The sequence below is a fragment of the Coturnix japonica genome, chromosome 1 (assembly GCF_054131305.1).
Source record: "Coturnix japonica strain WE chromosome 1, WE-NBRP24, whole genome shotgun sequence".
Lineage (NCBI taxonomy): Eukaryota > Metazoa > Chordata > Aves > Galliformes > Phasianidae > Coturnix > Coturnix japonica.
The window spans coordinates 119559013-119578804 of NC_140663.1; the positions used below are offsets into that span (position 1 = coordinate 119559013).

The 19792-nt window shown below is 42.1% G+C and overlaps 1 protein-coding gene across 1 annotated transcript in view; it reads left to right on the forward strand.

Annotated features, from left to right (window-relative positions):
* The first annotated feature begins 489 nt into the window (after nucleotides 1-489).
* OCA2 (OCA2 melanosomal transmembrane protein) overlaps nucleotides 490-19792 on the forward strand; it is a 166653-nt gene continuing 147350 nt past the window's right edge. Inside the window, exon 1 of the mRNA XM_015851083.3 lies at nucleotides 490-891. The gene's annotated coding sequence lies outside the window, so the exon portion shown is untranslated. The remainder of the gene's footprint in view (nucleotides 892-19792) is intronic.

Here is a 19792-nt window from a genome sequence, read left to right on the forward strand (position 1 = left end):
CCTTTTCTCTGTTCTGCTCATCACAATCATTAATGCAGGATCCATTCTTTCAGTTGGCGTATACTTTGTAGGGACTGTAGGCAGGTGAGACTATGATTTTATTTTTTTAAACCAGTTTATTTCTGACAGGGCAAAAAGAGCTTGGCTGGCATGGTGCTTAACTAACCTTGCACTGAGTTCTTTAGTGGAATCTTTGAAATTCCAGTATAAAGAATGAGAACAAGTATTTGTCAGGATAATCTTTTTAGTACTTTCTTATGGCGGAAAAACAGAATTTGATTTTTTTTTTTCCCCCTTTCAGTTTTTCTTAGTGAGCACTGTTAAATCTACTCCTTTATAACTCCTGTGGCAGTTTAAAAAGGTTATGTCTGCTCTGTTCTCTCCAGCACACTTATTCCTTCTTGCCTGAATTCAGGGCAGTATGATAAGTGCTCACGCACTGAAGCTCACACCAATCTGTTGTTCCTTTCAGTCTTTCCCACTTGTTCCAGTTATCTCAGGCTTCAGACGAGTGCTGTTTGGGCAGGGAGTAATGGGGCTGGGAGTAAACCGAGTGCTAGTTCTTCACTGAAAGCACGTGACAGCAAATCTGGGAATTCCTGCTTCATTTATGAGAGTGCACAGGACGTAATGTCACTCTCTCCTTATCCACAGATGCTTACTACAAACAGCTGAGCTGGATTCCACATCAACAAAGCCATCCACCCAAATAAATGTTATAGTCAGCAAACAACAGGCATCTAGCAACACCATCAGCAGATCTTTTATTTTTAGCACCTGCACACTTTTTCTATTTTTCTTTTTTTCTTTTTTTTTTTTTTTTTTCCACTTTGGAATTTCCATTTTCAAGTAAAGGAATTTTCAAGCTTCAAGAATTCTTCTAAAAAGCAGGTAACATGCGATCTTTAATACCTTTGTTTCTAGAATGCTTTAGTTCTGTTGTTTTGATCTGGGCATTCAAATATAAAAAGTTACTTGAACTTTGCAAATAGCACAGTGTCTCTGGTTAACGTTTGTACCTGAGCATGCAGCATTTTCAAACACTAGTGTGACACATCAAGTATATGTTATAAAGTTTGTATTATTATTGTTATTATTATTATTTACATTTTATTTTAGCTTTGTGTTGTCTCAAACATCAGCCTTTTCTAACTTACTTGTAGATTCTTTGGAGGATCAGACTTGTTGTGTTTTTTGATGTATGCATTTTGCCCTTCCTATTCCATGTATACTTAAAAGAACTAGTTTGAGCATACAGTTTGGGCTGGGAATGCTGTAAGACATGAACACTTATGCTTAAAAAATGTGCTTAGTTCTTCATAGTTAGTCAACGCATGGATGTTGTAGACTGAACGCGTCTCTTAAATGAAAAGATTTAATAAAGAATGAACAAAGTATGTACGTACTCCCATTACTTCTCCAAAGCATTTGTTTTCATGGATTTTACTCATGTTGGCTGTACTTCTAACAAGCTGTTGTGATTTTCTCATCGTCTTGCTTGAGCAGTCTGCCGGAAAGAGCAGTCTGTATGGCCAACAATGGGCTGTTCTGTTCTGTTCAGCGCAGCATTTGGTGAGGGAGGATGAGGGTAAATCTGCCTGCCTTCCTCAGGGTATGAGATTTTACAATCTAGATGAGAGCATTTGGGTTTCAATGAAGGTTAAGGCAAGAGGTCAGGGGATCAGTCACTTGAAGCTGGCTATGTAACTGTTACGGCGAGTATTTGTGTAATGTGTTTTTGCGAGAATAAAATCTAGTACTCATGCAAAACAGGCACTGAAGAGCTGCACCTTTCAAGAGGGGTGGATCAGCTGATGTGTTGGAATTTCTTCATATTTCTCAGTAACACTCATGGAAAACACACCCATCTGCAACCTGAGCTCCTGCCAAAGCGTAACCTATCATCAGAGTTCCTGGTGTTTTTTTTGAGGGCAACTCCAGAGCTTTTATTGACAACTCAGCTTTCCCTGCAGGCTTAGATCTGTTGGTAGGAGGCTGATTTGCACCTCATCAGTTCTCTGTTGAGGCATCCATATGCTTTATTCTGAGTTAAGTAACTCACCATGAGTTAATCTTAAATACTGCTGGAACAAAGAAGGGAAACTGTGGATGACAGAGCTGATGAAGTTTAGAGTTGAACAGATCCCAGTGAGTTAATAAGTTTTGCCTGGGTGATGGGCTTATCCTTCAGCTTAATCTAGGAGAAGCAATGGTTCCTCACTGCAAGCCTTTGGGGATGCTGTTTGAGTGAAGATGGAAGGAAAATATGAGAGTGTGGACATCTGAAACTGATGCAGAGGGACAAAAGAGAAAGAGCAGAGCATTACTTGAGGGGATTTTCCTTTGATTTTCCCTTCAGAAATTGCATTAAGCAAGGCTAAATCCTACTAGGAGCACTGAAACGTTTGAACTTACTGCCGTCCTTTTCATTGCTAGAGATATATAATACAGAAGGGATAAAATGTGTTAGCTAAGAAGAGCCTTTTTAGCCTCAGACAATGCAACAATTATACCTATAAAATTTCCCAATGACAATAGCTGAAGAAATACTGAGAAAAAACTCCACAGCCTAATGATTTTTCCTTTTCTTTGTGACTGGGTGCATTCGCCAGACCACATTTTCCCCTGAGGATTAACTTTGAACTGCCAATTAAAAGTTATTGCTAAATCCTGTTACAGCAGAAAGCCTTTAGGTTTTCACTGTTGAGACTTGGCCATTGTTTCTCTCACAGAGTAGATTAAGCTGCTGGGACTTTAGCAAATTACATTTGCAGAATATCTTTAATAGCGCCATGAAGTTTGCTTATTGAGACAGTGATGACTCAGGTTCTTTTTCAAGAGCTTCACAAAACCACGTCAGCCTGCCATACTTACCAAACTACTGAAGTCTGCGTGCCAAAGGCTGGATGACCTTTGCTATGATTTTGGGGCAAACAGGGTAAAACACTGCAGAAACCCTACTGTTTTCTGACAGGCACCAGCTGTTATGTTTAGGGATTGCACGCTGTGTGTGTCTCTGCTCTGAGTGGGGACAAATGGAGCATTATTTCAGAAACCACTCTGTGGTAACGGTTGGCAGATGTTTGCATTTTTAATGTGGTCACTGCAGGACCATCACACGCTTTAAAATCTCTCTGTCCATCTAGGCACAGATCAAACAAGAAAGAGAAATGAATCCACTGATATTTTAATTTGCCTGGGAGAAGAAAGAAAACATTCTGTGTACACCAGAAGAGCTGTACAGTGCTGCCAAAACCATTCATTTTCTCAAAGATGTGTGGAACATAAACTTATTCACTCATAAATCAACAATTGGGCTTTCATGTTCCTCTCATTTCCACACTTCAGATCTGTGATCTCATTGAAAACATTGAAATTCTTGATCTCTGCAGGAATATAACTGCACCCAGCATGTTCTTATCAAAAAAAGGCAGAAAAAGGGATGTCTTCTTAGAGGAAAAACTGATAGCCTAGAATTAAATAAACAAAGAAAATGAATAATATAATAAGAAGTAATTGTTAAATAAACAGATGAATGAACCTGCTTCTAAGCAGGATGAAGCATCTTCTTGTTTAATGAATTTTTGTCATGCCTTACTGTTGGAAACTATCTTCATGGCACCTATTGAGAAAACACCTATGCCAGCAGAAATCCTGCAGTTTTCTTCGGGTTCGGTCCCACATCTCCGGTATTTCAGGAGCCTATGAGAAAGAGTAGAAAAGGTACTGTCAAGAAGACTTAGATAGTAGGCAGCACTGGGCACAGCAGGAAAATTCTCCTTGGGAAGCTTGCAGCCCATGGCTTGGACAGGTACACTTTGTGTTGGGTAAAGAACTGGCTTCTCAGAAAAAGCAGAGAGGCGGTGGCACAGGCTACCCAGGGAGGTAGCGGAGTCATCGTCCCTGAAGGTGTCTAAGAAGCATGTGGATGTGGTTTGGTGGGACATGTTTAATGGGCATGGGAGTGAGTTGGTTGGACAAGATGATCTTAGTGGCGTTTTCCAACCTTAATGATTCTTTGAATTCTGGAGCCCAGAATGTATCTCTCAGAGAAGCTGTCTTTTAAAATGGAGCAAGAAATACCTGGTCCAGGGACTTCTGAATTGTCATAAAACACTCTCCAACTACATGGCATGTGACTGTGTCATGGAATGGAAGCATCTGTCATGTGCAGATTTTTTACTCTGCATTTCCAACCTCCCTTCCCATTAATAGCAATTACCCCTATCTTCCATGGTCATATGTCACAAGTCAAAGGTTTTCGGTGTTGACTGGCTCAACACAATAGACATTTGATGCTCAGTTCCTTTTATTAGCTTGAATAAACACATGATCTCTTGGGAGGGCTAATTACTGCTGTGTTTGCTCGATCTATGAGAAAACCAGCACGCCCTATGGGTGCTGCATTTGAGGTCTCTTGTGATCATTTCCCTTCACTGATGCAATCTGTTGCTAGCAGAGAACTTCACCTACTTTTCCACATATCCTTACAGGTTCTAGTTTAATTTAATGCAGTAAGCCCAGCTGCTTCGTTGCTATTTTAATCAAATAATGATTCTTGGCATGATAAGCCTTCTAATCTAGTAATTTCAAAATTGACAACAGCTTTGATTATTTCTTTTTGGTTGACAGGGCTGCAATCTCTATTGTCTCATACAAAGAAACAGCAGTTTCCTTGTTGTTGCTGTTGTAGTAGTTGCTTTTTGCGCTAGTTCCCAGCTGTTGAATTCTGCTCAGGCCCAGCAGAACTGCTTTCTGTTAATACACAAGATATGTTAAGTAATACTTAATAAACGATCTGTGCACAGTTGATATATCTGAGGAAATGCTGTGAGGCTCAGATATTGAAAGTTACCAGGTTTGGTAGTTCTGTCCTTGCAGGAGATGTGGAGTTCTGAGTCCTTACAGGAATCCCATTTTGTTATCGCATTTGCTTTGATGCTCTGGATCTGTATGTAACTTCAGGTTGGGGAGACTACAGGTACCAGAAATTACCATGACCTAGTGACACCTTTGCCCCCAGGTTTCCTGATGCTTAGTTCTCCCAGATGTGGGAGAAAGTACCGAGACTCTCTTTGCCTTCTAAATTCTTGCTGCTAAATGTAAGGCAGGAGGGAGGGTCTGCATGTGAAACTTTCATATTACAGTATAGCTGCTTTTATATTATCGTGAAGTTATAAGGAAGAACAAAACTGTACATTGTAGCGAGGGGTTACTGGTCTCTTCTCCCATGTAACTAGTGATAGGATGAGAGCTAATAGCCTCAGGTTGAACCAGAGGAGGTTCAGGTTGGATATTAAGAAAAATTCTTCTCAGAAAGAGTACTCAGGCATTGGAACAGGTAGCCCAGCGTAGAGTCGCCATCCATGGAGGTTTCAAGAGAAGGGTAAATATGGCACCTGGGGACATGGTTAGTGGGCATAACGGTGATGGGTCAGTAGTTGGACTAGATGATCTTAGGGGTCATTTCCAACTTTGGTGACTCTATGGTTCTAACTGCAGCACTCAGCTTGGTGACTTGTCCCTGTCTGTGTTATTGATAAAGATGTTAAAGAGAACTGGGGCCAAGACAGAGCCCTGGGGGATGTCTCTCATTGCTGGCCTCCACTTGGACTCAGAGCCATTGACAACAACTTTCTGGCTGCGACCACACAATCTATTTCCTATCTACTGAATAGTCTATCCTTAGAATTTGTATTTTTCTAATTTAGAGATGAGAATGTGGTGTGGGACCATATCGAAGGTCTTGCAAAAGTCTGGATAGGTGACAACAGTTGCCCTTCCTTTGTCCACTGAAGTTGACACTTCATTATAGAAGGTTCTTTTCATTGGCTGAAACATTGTCACCCTGAGGCATGTTAAATCAAATACAACATTTTATTGGCCTGTGTGGTATTTTCTTTTCCATTATTCATGGGCTGATTTGTTAAAATCTCATTTTCTTCTGTCATCAGACCAGGAGGGCTCAGAGCATACATTTTCCTCCCAGTCAGAAAGCCAATGCAGTTACATGATTTGTTTTGGATTCATTGTGACAGATTAGTGTGGATCCGTTAAACATGGCACAGCGAAGTGACCATCCCTCAAGACAGCTGCACACCTTTGCGGTGCTGTGTGCCTTGTCAGGAGCAGGGAGGTGAGCACAGAAAGGCAGGAGCTTCAGCAGCTGCAGCATGGATGCTGAGAAGCTGATTGGAAGGGGCTTGAGATGAAAGCAAAGCAGAAATTCAGGTGTGACATTTAGCATCAGTCTCTGAACACACTCAAAGAGTGTTATTGAGGACTTGAGCAAAACAGCTTAATTGTTGAGAATGATTCTCTAACCCTAACCCTACAGGTCAAGGACCTGATCTTTCCAGTGATACTCAACCTGTTGTAATCCACTGAAAGCAAGACTCCCTTAATTTTTGTGCTAGTGTTTCATATTTGAATGTATATTACTTTTTTCCCTCCCAAACCCACAGTCTTGTTCTTGCATGCACTTGCTTGATTTACTTTAAAATTGCATAGTGCACTGGATGGGGCTACTTTAATTTATAAGCTGATACTTCACCCTGCAGATATAATTTCGTGCTGAAATCACTTTTCCTGGCATGTTTTACTAAGAAACCCAGGAGAAAAATAATGCTTTTCTGTATCCAGTAGTGGACAATTATCCATCACCTGAGCTGTAGCTGTCTGTGTGACAGCCCAGCCCCCTGGAAAAGCAGGAACTCAGGGACTGCTGTCAGTGTGCAGGGGAATGCGGCCTCCTCTTGCTGTGAATTTGTATCCGGCTGCTCCTCCGGTTGGCTGTGTCTCACCAGAAGCATTGCTCTGCCAGCCGAGGAATTTTACATAATGATCAGGACAGTCAGCTGAGGAATGAGTGTCAGCCAAGTGCACTCGCTGCTGTCATGTGTGCCAGGGCCTGGCTCTTGCCTGGTATGCTTTGCTGTAAAAATCATGATCTTGGCTTCAGCAAATGTCTTGCCAGGAGGTCTGGGGCCTGGTGTGTGGTTTAATTCCTGGTGGTGCTTCGTAGAGATAAGGTGGAGGATAAACTTTTCAGAAGTGCCTTGATAAAACAAGGACTTATATTGGTTTTGAAAACTGATCTCATGAGCTGATTAATGTCCCTGTTCATTGCAGAGGAGTTGGACCAGATGACCTTTAAAGGTCTCTTCCAACTTAAACTATTCTATGATTAGGGAGATACACATCTCTGCATGATACCTTCTGCTATTGGAATTAGGCTTCTGGTCCTCAGAAACTGTAACACTGTAACTCACTGGTTTTGAGAAAAAGAATAAATAATTTGGTAATAAGGTCAGCCTGGTGGTTGTGTTGATGGGCTTGGCTGTGGGAGGTACAAACTATGTACTCATCTCAATCACCCACCGCACCTTTCTCACACTGGTTTCACAAACTCAGGGGGTTCCTGGACATGCTTTTGCTGGGCTGCTTTGAGTACCCCATCTGATCCGTCATGAATTGTCTATTATCTGCCATGCCTAGCTTTGAAGCCAGACCTCCTTTGAGCAAGGGCTGGATTGTGTGAGCTCCAGAGATCCCTCCCAGCTGGAACTGCTTTTATTCTGTGTGGACTACAAGCCTTTCAGAAGAGCAAGAAATCCCAAGCTGCATCTTCCACACAGGAAATGAATGCCTCGACAGCCAACTGCCAATCTCCTTTGTGCTGACCCAAGGGGTATGCAACAACAGATAGGGTCAATCTGTCTGCAGAAACTGGTACAGTTCCAGCAGCTTGTACTGGTAGATACCAGCAGCTGAATTCACAAAGTCAGATCACACGATGGGGTGGATGAACATTCAGATAACAGATAACTGAATAGAGAGCTCTGTTGTATTTCCTATGAGCCTCTGGACTTTTGATGCTTTAAAGTCTATCTTTCAAGCCTGCTTGTAACCAGAATGTCTGCAGTTGTCCAGCAAAGACCTTTAAAGTATCATTTTCAATGAACTTTTGTCCTCCAAGAGCATTTTACAACAGTAAATTGTGAATATTTGATGTTTTCCTGGGTTCAGTAGGCGGTTGAGGAAATTCATGCTGCAGAAGTCCAACAAGCGCCATGAAGAACAAAGCTACCTTAGCAGCTCCGGAGCTGAAAAGCCCTGGGAAATGGACTTGAAGGCAGGACATGGGATTTGGTGTGAGGGAGGGCAGCTCTGAGCTGCCCTGAGATGTATACAAGCAGATTCACAGAGCTGTATCTGAAATTTTCCTTGACAACATGCTTCTCTACTTACTAGGTCAGTTTTCTCAGTACTTCTCAGCCATGCTGAGAGCTCCTTTTTTGCTTTCCTTTTAGGCTGGTTGTATGTGAAATACTCAAGTACAGCTGATGCAACTTCTAATAGAAAAGTAAAAAGCCTCTGAAAATCCTTGCTAGGCAAACTGCTTCACAGCAGCATTGAATACTTTAGCTTGAGCCCAGGAAATCTCTTTCTCAATAACATAATGCTAACTGTCCGTAACAAATCTAGAGGAACTTCACCTAACATCTCACCCAACTTGGTGTGGGGTTGAGCAGGGACCTGGTGTATGAGAAGACACTTTTTATATGCTTCTTTTTCCAGGGAATTTCTTTCTCAGCAGGCATGAACTAATTTATGCAGTGTGATACATGATCTCTTGTCTTTGGGCAGCATGGGAAAACTTTGATATTGTGTACACCAAATATATTTGGACTATTACTGTATACTGCACCTGGAGAACTGTGTTCAGTTTTGGGCCCCTCACTGTAAGAAAGTCATGGAGACCCTGCAGTGTGTCCAGAGAAGGACAACAAGGCTGGTGAAGGGTCTGGAGCACAAGTCTGAGGAGTGCGCCTGCACACCCTGACCTTGATCCCAGGTTTGCAGAGACAACTTGATTGAGTTTTCACATCCAAGCATCACTGACACACACCTTGCAAATTCTCCTTTGCTAGCTCCAGGCACCAACAGCTCAGGAGGCAGCCCTTAACTAGTAGCTATTGTGACAGCGGTGGTTTTGTGCAAAATTCTTGCCTTATGTAAAAATTTCTGGAGATGCTTCATTTCTCATAGAAAACAGCGCATGGAGTCTGCTGTTGCCACCAGGAAACCTTTTTCCTGGAGGTTTCTACAAAGGTGCATCTTAATCCTACAGAACCTGCAAACCAAGAGGCATGAATTGGGCTGCTGTTTAACAGGCAGCCCAGTCTCTGCCTTAAATGCTTGGTGCAAACATTAGACAGTGTATTTGGGAGGCATTCTTGATTCAGAACAGCATGTTTTATTCCTTGTCTGGCTAACTGCTGACAACATGGCTGCTGATGGATTTATAATAGTGCTGCAGTTTAAGGCCATTTTAATAATATCAAATCTTTACAGATTTCAAACGTACGATTAGATAAAGTTTACTGATATAATGTTCAGACATAAGACATCTGAGACAAAGGTTTTAAAAGGTTTTCTTGGAGCTACCAGAGCTCACAATTTTGGCTGGTAAGGCATCATTTTGACCTCCTGCCCTTGCTTCCTTCAGGCTGCATGTACCAGTAGACTCACTTCTCTCATCAGTATCAGTGATGTGAAATATGTGGCATGCAGGCTTTCGAGTTTGTGGACTATCTTCAGAGAGAGCCTGAAAAAGAGAGGGCTTTGAGGGGATTGCATTGCTGTCTTTAGCAATCAAATGGGATTGTAGAAGAGAGGGAAGCAGACTCTCCTGAGATGCGCACAGTGAAAAGCAAGAGGCAGCAGGCACAAGTTGCAGTACTGAAAAACTCTGCTTGAATGGAAGGAATTTGTATGCTGAAGTACAGAACAGGCAAAGAGAGGCTGAGGGATTCCCATCTTGGGTAGTATTCAAAAATTAGCTGGACAGAACCCTTGGCAATTTGCTGTCAGTTTGGTATTAGCGCTGCCTTTTGCAGGCTAACTTTCAATCTGAATTATTCTGTGGTGTTTATGTGTGAAAGCAGTCCTGCTCTGGGCTTTCTACCTATTAAAACTGAGCAAGAATCCCCTATTTTGCCGTGCAGCATATTAAAACCACAGTATGAGTCAGTACTCAGTGACATTCAGTGTAGGGCTTTGCCTATGCTGTAGTGAGTGCCTTGGACAAGCAGTGCTGCCTTCCTGCCAGTATAGCTGCCTAAGCGCTACCTGCCTGTAAGCCCACAGGGCCCCCTTGGCCACAAAGGTCCATATTATCAGCTTCCCAAGAAGAAGCAGGGTCAAGAAATTTCAGGTCTGACACAAGGGTTGGGTTGATGTGAGAAGCACATAACCAAGCCCTTTCAAGGTGCGTTGCAAGGCATTTATGCAGGTTCAGTGCCTCAGGACAGGGAAGGGAGGTTGCATTTGCCAGCACTCAATGCAGCTTCTTCCTCTGCAGAGTGGGTGCAGTCATGAGGAAGAAAGAAAGATCTGCAAGTGTCACGGTTGGTGCAGGGGCTCACAGGGAGAGAGCAGAGTCAATTCTTCTCCTTCCTTGGAGGGTTCAATTTGAGAGTCTTTTGCTCTTGTTGCTGGGAAATCCAATTAAAATACAATGTCTGGCCGAACTTGCTATCTTCATCCCAAAAGCATAATGAGCTCTTCGCATTTTGTGCGCATCTAATTTAATGAGTTCTCCCCTTTTATACAGAAGCTCTGAAGACAGATTTTTATTATCTTTGTCATTATTAATAAGAAAGGAAGAGTCTGAATACAGTACCTCTCAGACATCCTGCCCATGCCAAGGGCTGCCAAAGCATGTAGAGTGAGATTACAGCTTCCTATTTCATTGCTGAAGTAAGTGGCTCTAATAATAACAGCGTTCAAGAAAAACTGCCAGCAGAAGAATTGCTTATTAAGCATGGAAATGCATACACACACACACACACTCACACACACACACACACACACACACATATATATAAATCCCAAGAAGATTTATTTATTTTTTAAACCTAATGTTTTTAGATCCAAAAGGAATAGATTACTGTAGGGATTTGCTGGACAACTTTTCTACTGTGATAACCATTTCTGTTCCCTGCTCCCCCCCACCTTTTGTTTTATTTCTTATTTTTAAATCAAAGACCTGCAAAGCCAAGGTCTGAAAACTAAATTTCAGTTGATATTGATGCTGATCTATTTTCTGATCCGGACAAATTAACCACAAGTGATTTTGAGACCATAGACTGAGGGGAGAATTGTACAGCTGTATTTGCACAGAATTTGGAGCTACAGGGAACTGCTGACTCTGACTCGTACACTTGTATTACACATGCATTACACATTCCCACATGTCAGCCAGTTTTCCCAAATGTTGGACAGAGCAGCGTGTTTTGGCTAAGCAGAAACCGCAGTGATAACTCTAGTTCAGAAGGCACTGCCAGGCAGCCATCCTCGGTAGTTTGTTTCAGCAGTTAATCAATGTGACTGCTAAAAATAAGTCGTGAAATATGTGCCATGTTTCCTGTCTGATGGCTAGAAGCTGAAGCCAAATAAATTCAGTTCTCATCTTGCCTTTTTCATTAAATTAGAGGGTGTTTTAGTACCAGAGATTTCCTCTCTGTGGAGGTGGCCTAGTAAGTGAGTCCATCTATTTTTGAAAAATGGGACAGCTCAAAAGCCTTTGGTCTTTCTCACAGTAAGGTCCTCAGATTATTTGCATTGTACATTTTCTGCCCTATTTCCCTTCTTTCAAATTCCTTTCCCTAAGGGGGATCCAGCACTGTATACAGCGCTTTGTGGGAAAAAAAATTTCTAATGGAGAAAGAAAACAACAAACTCAGTGTCTGTGCACTATTTGTCCTTCCACCTTTGGGGACTACATTTGTCCTTCTTGCTCCACAGTGCAATAGAATACAGGCTGAGTTATCCCTTAATTGCTGGAGCACCTTGCAGGACCACTACTCCTCAATGTACTGCTTCACCATCTCTAAGCAGTCTGCAGTCTTTGTCCCTTGTCCTATTATTTGTGTAGCTCTGTATTCACAGATTCTTGGTCTGACAGGGTCTAGACAGCTCTGTTAAAACAGTTTATAATCATAAAAAAATCAAAAGGCAACACTATCCAAAGTGTGACTTGTTAATTCTGTGGCGTGTAATCTTAATTTAAATGCGCCTCTATTTTCAAAGAGCAAACTCTCACCACTGTTGTGGCCAATGCAATACATTCAGTTAAACAGTTGCTACTGTTTCTCCTTACATTTTGCCAGGAACAGACTTCTTAATTCCTGGCAAAATGCTTTAGATATGTTTATCACTCATTCCTAGACTATAGGCAGCTTTCCCCCACTTCATGTGAATTGGTTTTCTTTACCAGAGACACTTGATATACTTTCAAAGAACTGATATTTAGCTTTAAAATACAGACCACGTGGATGTCAGAGGAAGTTAGTAATTTAGAATTGTTGATGACTGTGTTAACTCACAACAGTTTCTGCTATGAGATAACTTTTGTGAATTCTGGTTATCAAAAGAAGATTTTATCTAGCAATTATCCATGATTATTATCTTGCATGAAGAAATTTATGTCTCCAGTCTGATATGAAATTCATACATATCTTCAAATAATATGTTTTCCAATGTGAGATCCATGATTATATTAAAGACTTTGGGATGCACCAATTTCTCTAACCATTGTCTTTCTTCTTATTGCTAGGGTGAAATTTCAACGTTGTTTTAGGACAAAAAACACACCCTATATTACACTGGAATTGCTGCAGAGTTTATGTAGGTCAAATAATATCTTCGAAGATAACAGTCTTTATTTCCAGCAACCCAAGCATTCATTTACACTGCTTTGACTGTGAAAAGAGGATCTGGAGTAGGTACAAATGCATCTTGCACTGCTTTTATGGTAGGGAGAAGAGTAATTAGTTTGAATGTCAGACCTAGTGGTATTTTCTCTTTTGCCTTTTGCATTTATACCAGTGCCCCACAGTAGGAATAAGTCATCACCTCCTAAATATAAGGTCAGGAACTAAGTGCACAGTTGCCATGCTACAAGTTATTAACTCCCTGTTTTTTTCTCTATGAATAGCAAATTATATTTTCCAAGAGTTAGTTTTCAGTATGGATGCTTGAAGGGAGAGTATGATGATGAAGGGCAAAAGAAAAAACAAAGCACTAATGGCTGTGCTTCCAGGTTCCTGAGCTCCTCCTGCTGGGACTCAAAGTACACCTGCTCATCTGAACTCAAAAGCTTAGAGCTCTGTAGGTTCTGCCTTGATACATGTCAATGCTGTGCTACCGCAAGCCCCGTGTTGCCCATAATCAGAAAAGGGAGCCTGCTTGTCCCCAGCCACCTTACTGCAATGCACAACAGCCAGATTACCCAGGGGAAGTTTTCACTTCAGTTTCAGTAGGTAGAGCCTGAAAACCTCTAATGAGGAGTAGGAAAGAAAGAAAAAAGGAGAGAGAGAAAGAAAGAAGTAGAGAAAGAAAGAAAGAAGTAGAGAAAGAAAGAAGGGGAAAGAAAGAACAGGAAAGGTAGATACACATGCCTCTCTCTTACGCTTAATCTTCCCAGTGTTGCATTGCCTGCTTGGTCAATTTTGAGTTTTCAATTGTATAAGGCTGTCAAGTCACATTGGACTTAGTGTTTGAAAGCCAAAAATTCTAAAGGAGCTGGAGGATCATGTGGCTATTCCTCCAGCCAAGTTTCCCTCAGATCTTTAAGCAGCTGTTTCAGAAATGCATGCTTGCTTCAGACCTTCTGGAGACTGGGAGGGCACAGTGTTTATTGGGATTCACAGAATGACTCGCTAATGAATCTTTGGTGCAACAAGCTTTCTGCAGAGGAACATAACAGTCTTATGTGAATGCCTAGGAACATAAGCACTCATCAGAGGAGGTTTGGTTAATATAATCAGCATGCAGAGCCAACTTTCAATGCCTGTTTTGGTAAAACATAGCTTGGTGTACTCTCATGTACAGAGCAAATATTTTGCTGAGAAAATGCAGTAAGTACTGCTACTGTAATGCACTTTCCAGTGCTGTCTGCCTCAGAATCTCAAAATAATTTGGATTTGGAGCTTTGCTACTCGATAAGTGTTATTTAGAAGGCAAGGCCCACCTTTGCCGCGAGACAAACAGAAAGTGAAGCAGGGAACAGTAATCTTGATTCTCATCTCCACTTTGGTGGCGGCTCTTAGGCTTTGGCTTCACTCCCAGGCTTTGGCTTCACTCCCAAATGCTTAAAGCAATCCTTATTTGCTGGAAAAGTGAAGTTGCTATATCACTTTGGAGATTCTCTTGCTTTTTCTTTTTAATGTGGTAGGAAAGCTCTGTTTCTGTGCTGTATTCAAATTATCTTCTTCCTTGGGATACATAAATGAAATTTCCACCAACATGAAGAGTGTCTGCCATGGGTGAAGGAGGAGTAAGCACTGTGCTGTCTGTAGAGCAGTTCCAGAGGACAGAAATGAAACAGCATTCCTGTTGCTAGGCCTTCCCTTGTGCTGTGGGCCTGAGGGGCTGCTCTGCCATCCCTCCCTTCCTGCATTTCCCCTCCATGTGCCTCTGTGAACACCTTGCCAGCACGATATGTGCAGTTTCTCTGTGTGATTTTAATCTTGTGGCCCTGGGGTGTACTGTGCAGTCTTTCCGAGTCATGGAGCCAGACGCCTTCTATCTGTAACCAATTATATCTTGCAAGCTCAGCATTTTCAGCCTGTCTTACATCTTAGAAGGGCTTGATGTGAAGTCAAGTGAAGACAGTGGAAGGTCTCTCACTAACCTCCATGTGTTTTGGTTAAAGTCCCAAGGCTCACATTCCATACATTTTAGCTTGGATTTGGATTTTTATAAGCTTTTGCACTCTAGAAAGCTGCCAGCTTCACAAATCTACCTCTCACTGTGTGTGCTTTCAGCCTCTTGGTTTTGTAAGAGCGTTTTAAGCTCAGAGAGAAGTTAATGAATTTGTCTGGGCTGTAACATGAACCAGTGCCATCAACAGCATGGACACAGTAGTTTTCATTGATGATGTCGTATTCCCTTTGAATCTAAGAAGTAGAAAAGTATATAAAAGCAGGCTCATTTGCAGCACAAGGCAATTAAAAAGAAGTGTATGGCAGTAGGCTACTTACGGAGTGCTCAAATGCCAGAAAAGTAAGTTGTAAGTGTGTGTGTTTTTATTTTCATCCTTTCTTACTCAGATTGGTTGATTTTTAGTTAGTACCACGTTATTGAAATACTCCAAACTGAAACTTATTACCTCAGTCAACTCTGGCCCTACTCTGCTGAAATCAAAGAAAAAACTGAATCAAATCCCTTTGGCTACCTGGAAAGAAAAAAAAGTACTAATGATACTAATGATGATGAAATCAGAACATCATTTACAGTGGTCAGTCTGGCTCCTAGAATGCATTGCTGTCTGTTGTGCCTGTTTCAGAGTGAGGGGCTGTGGTGATGGTTCTGAATAGAGCCATGAAACCAATTAGCACAGGAAGGAAAAATACTTAAATACCACCCCCCCACACATTCTGTGTACAAAATCAAAAAAATCTCCAATTTTTGACCGATGAACATGGAAATGAATACACACAAAATACTTAACAAGCTCCCTTAATGTCCCCTCTTGGTTTAATTATCTTGGATTCATTATGGCCAGTGTCAACAAATGATGGGTCGGTTATTTTCACCTGCAGAGAAGTAAAAATTAACAGTGTATAAATATTTACATTCATTTTGAAAAATATAATCATACCCAGCATGCTGCTTTGTTGGCAGTTGAAATAGTTGCTGTGCTAAAGAACACTGCATAAACAAACTCCACACTGACAGATGCTAGGATGAAAAGAGAAGTTAGAGCTGTGTGTTTGTTACTGATACCTCCATTTAAACTTCAGTTCTGTAGGAGAAAGTTGTATTTTATTCAGCTTTGCTGCATATTCGGAATAAAATAGAAACCAGCAGTACCATGAACTCTGCTCTTCTGCACCTGTTGGTATTATCTTTTCCCATGGCACAGCTGCCAAGGCATATGGATGCTCTAATTCCTTTGTTCAAAGGGACTCCTTATCATCATCTTTTCTACGAAGTAAATTTAGGCTAACAGCGGACATGAGAAATGTGACATGAACGCTTATTTCCTATCAGTATTCTGACTGCTGCAGCAATTCCAAGCACTTGCAGTTTATCAAGTTAAGACACAAGAAAGATTGACACTGCGGGAATAACGATCATCTAGACATGTCATTCTGGATGCAGTAATGCATTTTTCTGCACTTCATTTTAGGGAGCCTGGTCTTCAGCTTGAAAATCATTTGTTAAGAACTTCTAACATTTATTAGCAGAATATGGGCATAAAACTAATAAATCAGGCTTGTTTGAATGTGTTCAAAATACAGTGACAATTATTCAACCTCTTCCTACTGATTGCTTGCTACTAAGAAAGGTGTACAAGTCATTTATAAGGATTTGAAGACCTTGATACACAACAAATAGGAGAACAGAACACTGCTATATGCTTAGTTTGACATGTCTGAAGACGTGTCTTTGGGTTAGAAACCTGAAGTAAAAACAGCAGCTCCAGCAATCTTCCATAAAAACCAGTTATAAGTAATTTCAGATTTCAGAATACTGTTCTCCAATTGCCTTTCTGTCTCTCCTGTCATCTCCTTGTGCTGCTTTTCCTTCCAGCAGCTGGGGAGGCCCAAACCCTGGTGGGGCTGTGGAGCCAGATGTTATTAGCCTCAGCCTCAGTAGTTGCCCACAGCTGCTCTTCAGGGTGATCTGAGAACATAAGACCCCATTGCTTTCTCATGAACATATAACAATCAGTTATGAAAGTGCCAAAGAGAAGTACTGCACTCTCAGAAACTCTCTAGCAAGGCTATAGTGCTGGAGTTTTCCTCGTCAGTGTCAATCATTTCACCTTCTTACACAGAGATGCAATGAAAGGCCTTCGGCATCCCAGCAGGTTATTTAGCTTTCTTGAGACACGGTATTTGCTATTGATGTCATTTTTAAAAGAACACAGAAACACTACCTTGCTGGCAGAAAGAAAGCTTGCAGAGCTCAAGGAGGGAGGAAAACCCTCTCTGGGTTTGCATTTGGATCATGATAGAAAAGATACTGCCTTTCCTTTCAAACCTGCTTGGTTTCTCAGCATCTCTTAATCAAAGCAAAGAGCATATGCTGAATGATTTTCAGTTACATTTTGCAAATCTCTTCTAGGATCTCTTCTCCTCCCCAGAAGATGGAGCCCTAAATAAAAAAAATAATCTGAATATTATATCATTTTCCTTCTGAAACAGTCTCCTTTTAACACAGTACTTTGAATTTTCAGACACATAAGCTTACATGGCAGGGAGGTTGCTTCTCTCTCCCATTCCTCTCAAATGTGGCTGCCATTTTGGCTCCATAGGCCCTCTGTACCGACAACACAACCATTGATCTTGAACAAGCCTGATCAAGTTGTCCAGTGGCTTGTATTAATAGTGACATCCATTTTTCTTTTCCTTTTACTTGTTCAGATAAACATCAAGAAATCTTCTTTAATAACTGAGTTGCTTCAGTGATGTGACAGCGTTATATCTTCAAATGACTGAGACTCCATATTGGTCTCAGTAACTGTATAACATTACTTTGTGGCTTCTTGTTTCCAGTGACTCCCCTCCATGATGCAAATCTTCTGATATTTGATGAGAATAGTCTCATTTAAACTGAGACATCAATCTAGTACGCACAACTCCTTTACTCCCACATCCCTTGGCAGTCAGCAGGAGGTGCAGACATTTCTGGAGCACAATACACTTACCCTGCCTCAAGTGCTCAATCTCAAGTGAGCCCAGTGGTTTGTTCCTCTCACACCATGGGCTTTGTGAGGATCTAGGGCATAAACAGGGGACTTAACCTTACAAAGTACTGTATCCTAGTTCTATTCAGCTCTTCTCAGAAGGAGCCGTGAGGCAGTGGAACAGGCTGCCCAAGAAGGTGGTGGAATCTTTCTTCATAGAGCGGTACATGCACAGGGAACTGAAACTCCCAGACATGGTGCTCATTTGCTGTCTGGGCTGTGATGGGAATCGCTGTGCCAGCTGCATCATCAGAGTGATGAAATGAGAAGCCAAAAACTCTGTATTTCCTCCCCCCTCCCTCCCGCCCCTCAATTCTTAAAATCCAACTGCCCACTGCTATTGACACAAAGATACAAAGCATTTCCTTCCTCATCTGTGCACAGAAGCCCTGTGAGACCATCCATTCCTGCCTATGCAGAAACTCTGCCTCAGCTATTTATAGACGTTTTTCATCCAGATGAGTCCTACAGCAAGAACTATCCTCGCGTGGTTAGGGATTTTCAAACGTCTGCTCTTTATTTCGGGGGAAATCCTACTTCTGGCAGGCGGCGAGGTTGCCAGCAGGGGTCAGCCTCTGCCCATGTACGTGCTGTGCTTTTCCTCTTCGCTTCTCAGCTCTTTTTCTTCGCCAGCCGGTCAGTTCTGTGCTTTCTCGAGATGCAATTAGACATTTTCCTTCCTCAACGTTGCTCCCACCTGGGCTGCTTGCTTTTGCTGCCCGGAGTTGCGCTGCTTGTGGGACTTACTTTAAAAAGGAGACTAGAACAAATCTATTTTTCCTTTTGCTTGGTGGCCTGCAAGTGGTTTATCTGCAAAGTCTCTGTCTCGCAGCTTGCAGGTGGTTTCCCACTGAACTACTTGAATTGGGCCTGTACAGTAAGCTTCTCCAATGGCCAGCCCTCCTCACCATGACAATCATTATAACCAGCCCTGGTCAGCATCAAACCCTGTCAGCAGCCATGCCCAGACCCTGCATAGCTTCCTTCACTGCTCCCCTCATCGTGTGAGGTATGAGTAGCAAGTTGTCAGAGCTCTTTCTGAGCTGGGAATTCACTAAGAGCTGTAATATACCAAGGGCTGCTTCCCACTAGCGGGAAGCCACTAGAGGGGCAGTCGCCATCTTGTAGCAGCCCCTCTGTATTGCAGCAGTGAAATTGGAAGGGTTTCTGATGAATCCCTGTGAGGTACTGTGGCTGGAGCCCTTCCTCCCTTCTAGGAAAATAATGTGTCCATTCCTGATTGGCAACATAAAATGCAAGGCCACAGCAAATGGCTCTGTGCTGCCTCAGCTCCAGCAGATCTGTTTGTTCAGTGCTTGGGTCAGGAAAGCACATCACTCTCAGGCAGACATGCTCCTCCTGACTAAGGATAATGCAGCAACTTACTGTAAGCTATGAAGTTCTGCTCGTTTGTGACAGTGATATTTTAAACACTTTACAAGCTGATGGGAGAGAGTATAAGGTGGCTGGGCTGTTGTGATTTGTCCTGTCTGGGAGCAACCACCTGGAAGAGCTCACCTGAAAATAATTAGAAGCAATTTCTTCTTGGGCAGGCCCTATTGGAGAGAGAGCTTCTTATAGCACATCATCCCACTTCAACTTGCCAAAATAGCCCAAATTGGGCCAAAATTCATGGTGAATGCAAGTAGGGAAGTTTACTTGTCTTACATGTGACTCTCAAGCAGCCTTGTTTTTGCAGCTGGGGTGTAATGCTGGTGCTAAGAGGTCATGCTGATAATAGTTTAACCACATAATTCCCCTCGTGTTACTGATGGGCAGAAAGAAAAGAAGAGCTCAAAATCATGGAAGGGAAAGAAACCTCAATCTGTTGTGGCCTGCCCTGAAGTCTTCCCACTTGGTCATGCAAATGAGGGCTGCTCCATGCTGTATTATTCTGTGCTACCCCTAACACCATTTTATGGGATAACAAGGATCCTGTATGTAGGAGGGATGGGGTATTTAGAGAAAGCATCACTGGAATCTATTGTCAAATAATGGATGTCATAGTAAGCTGTAACACCCTGTATG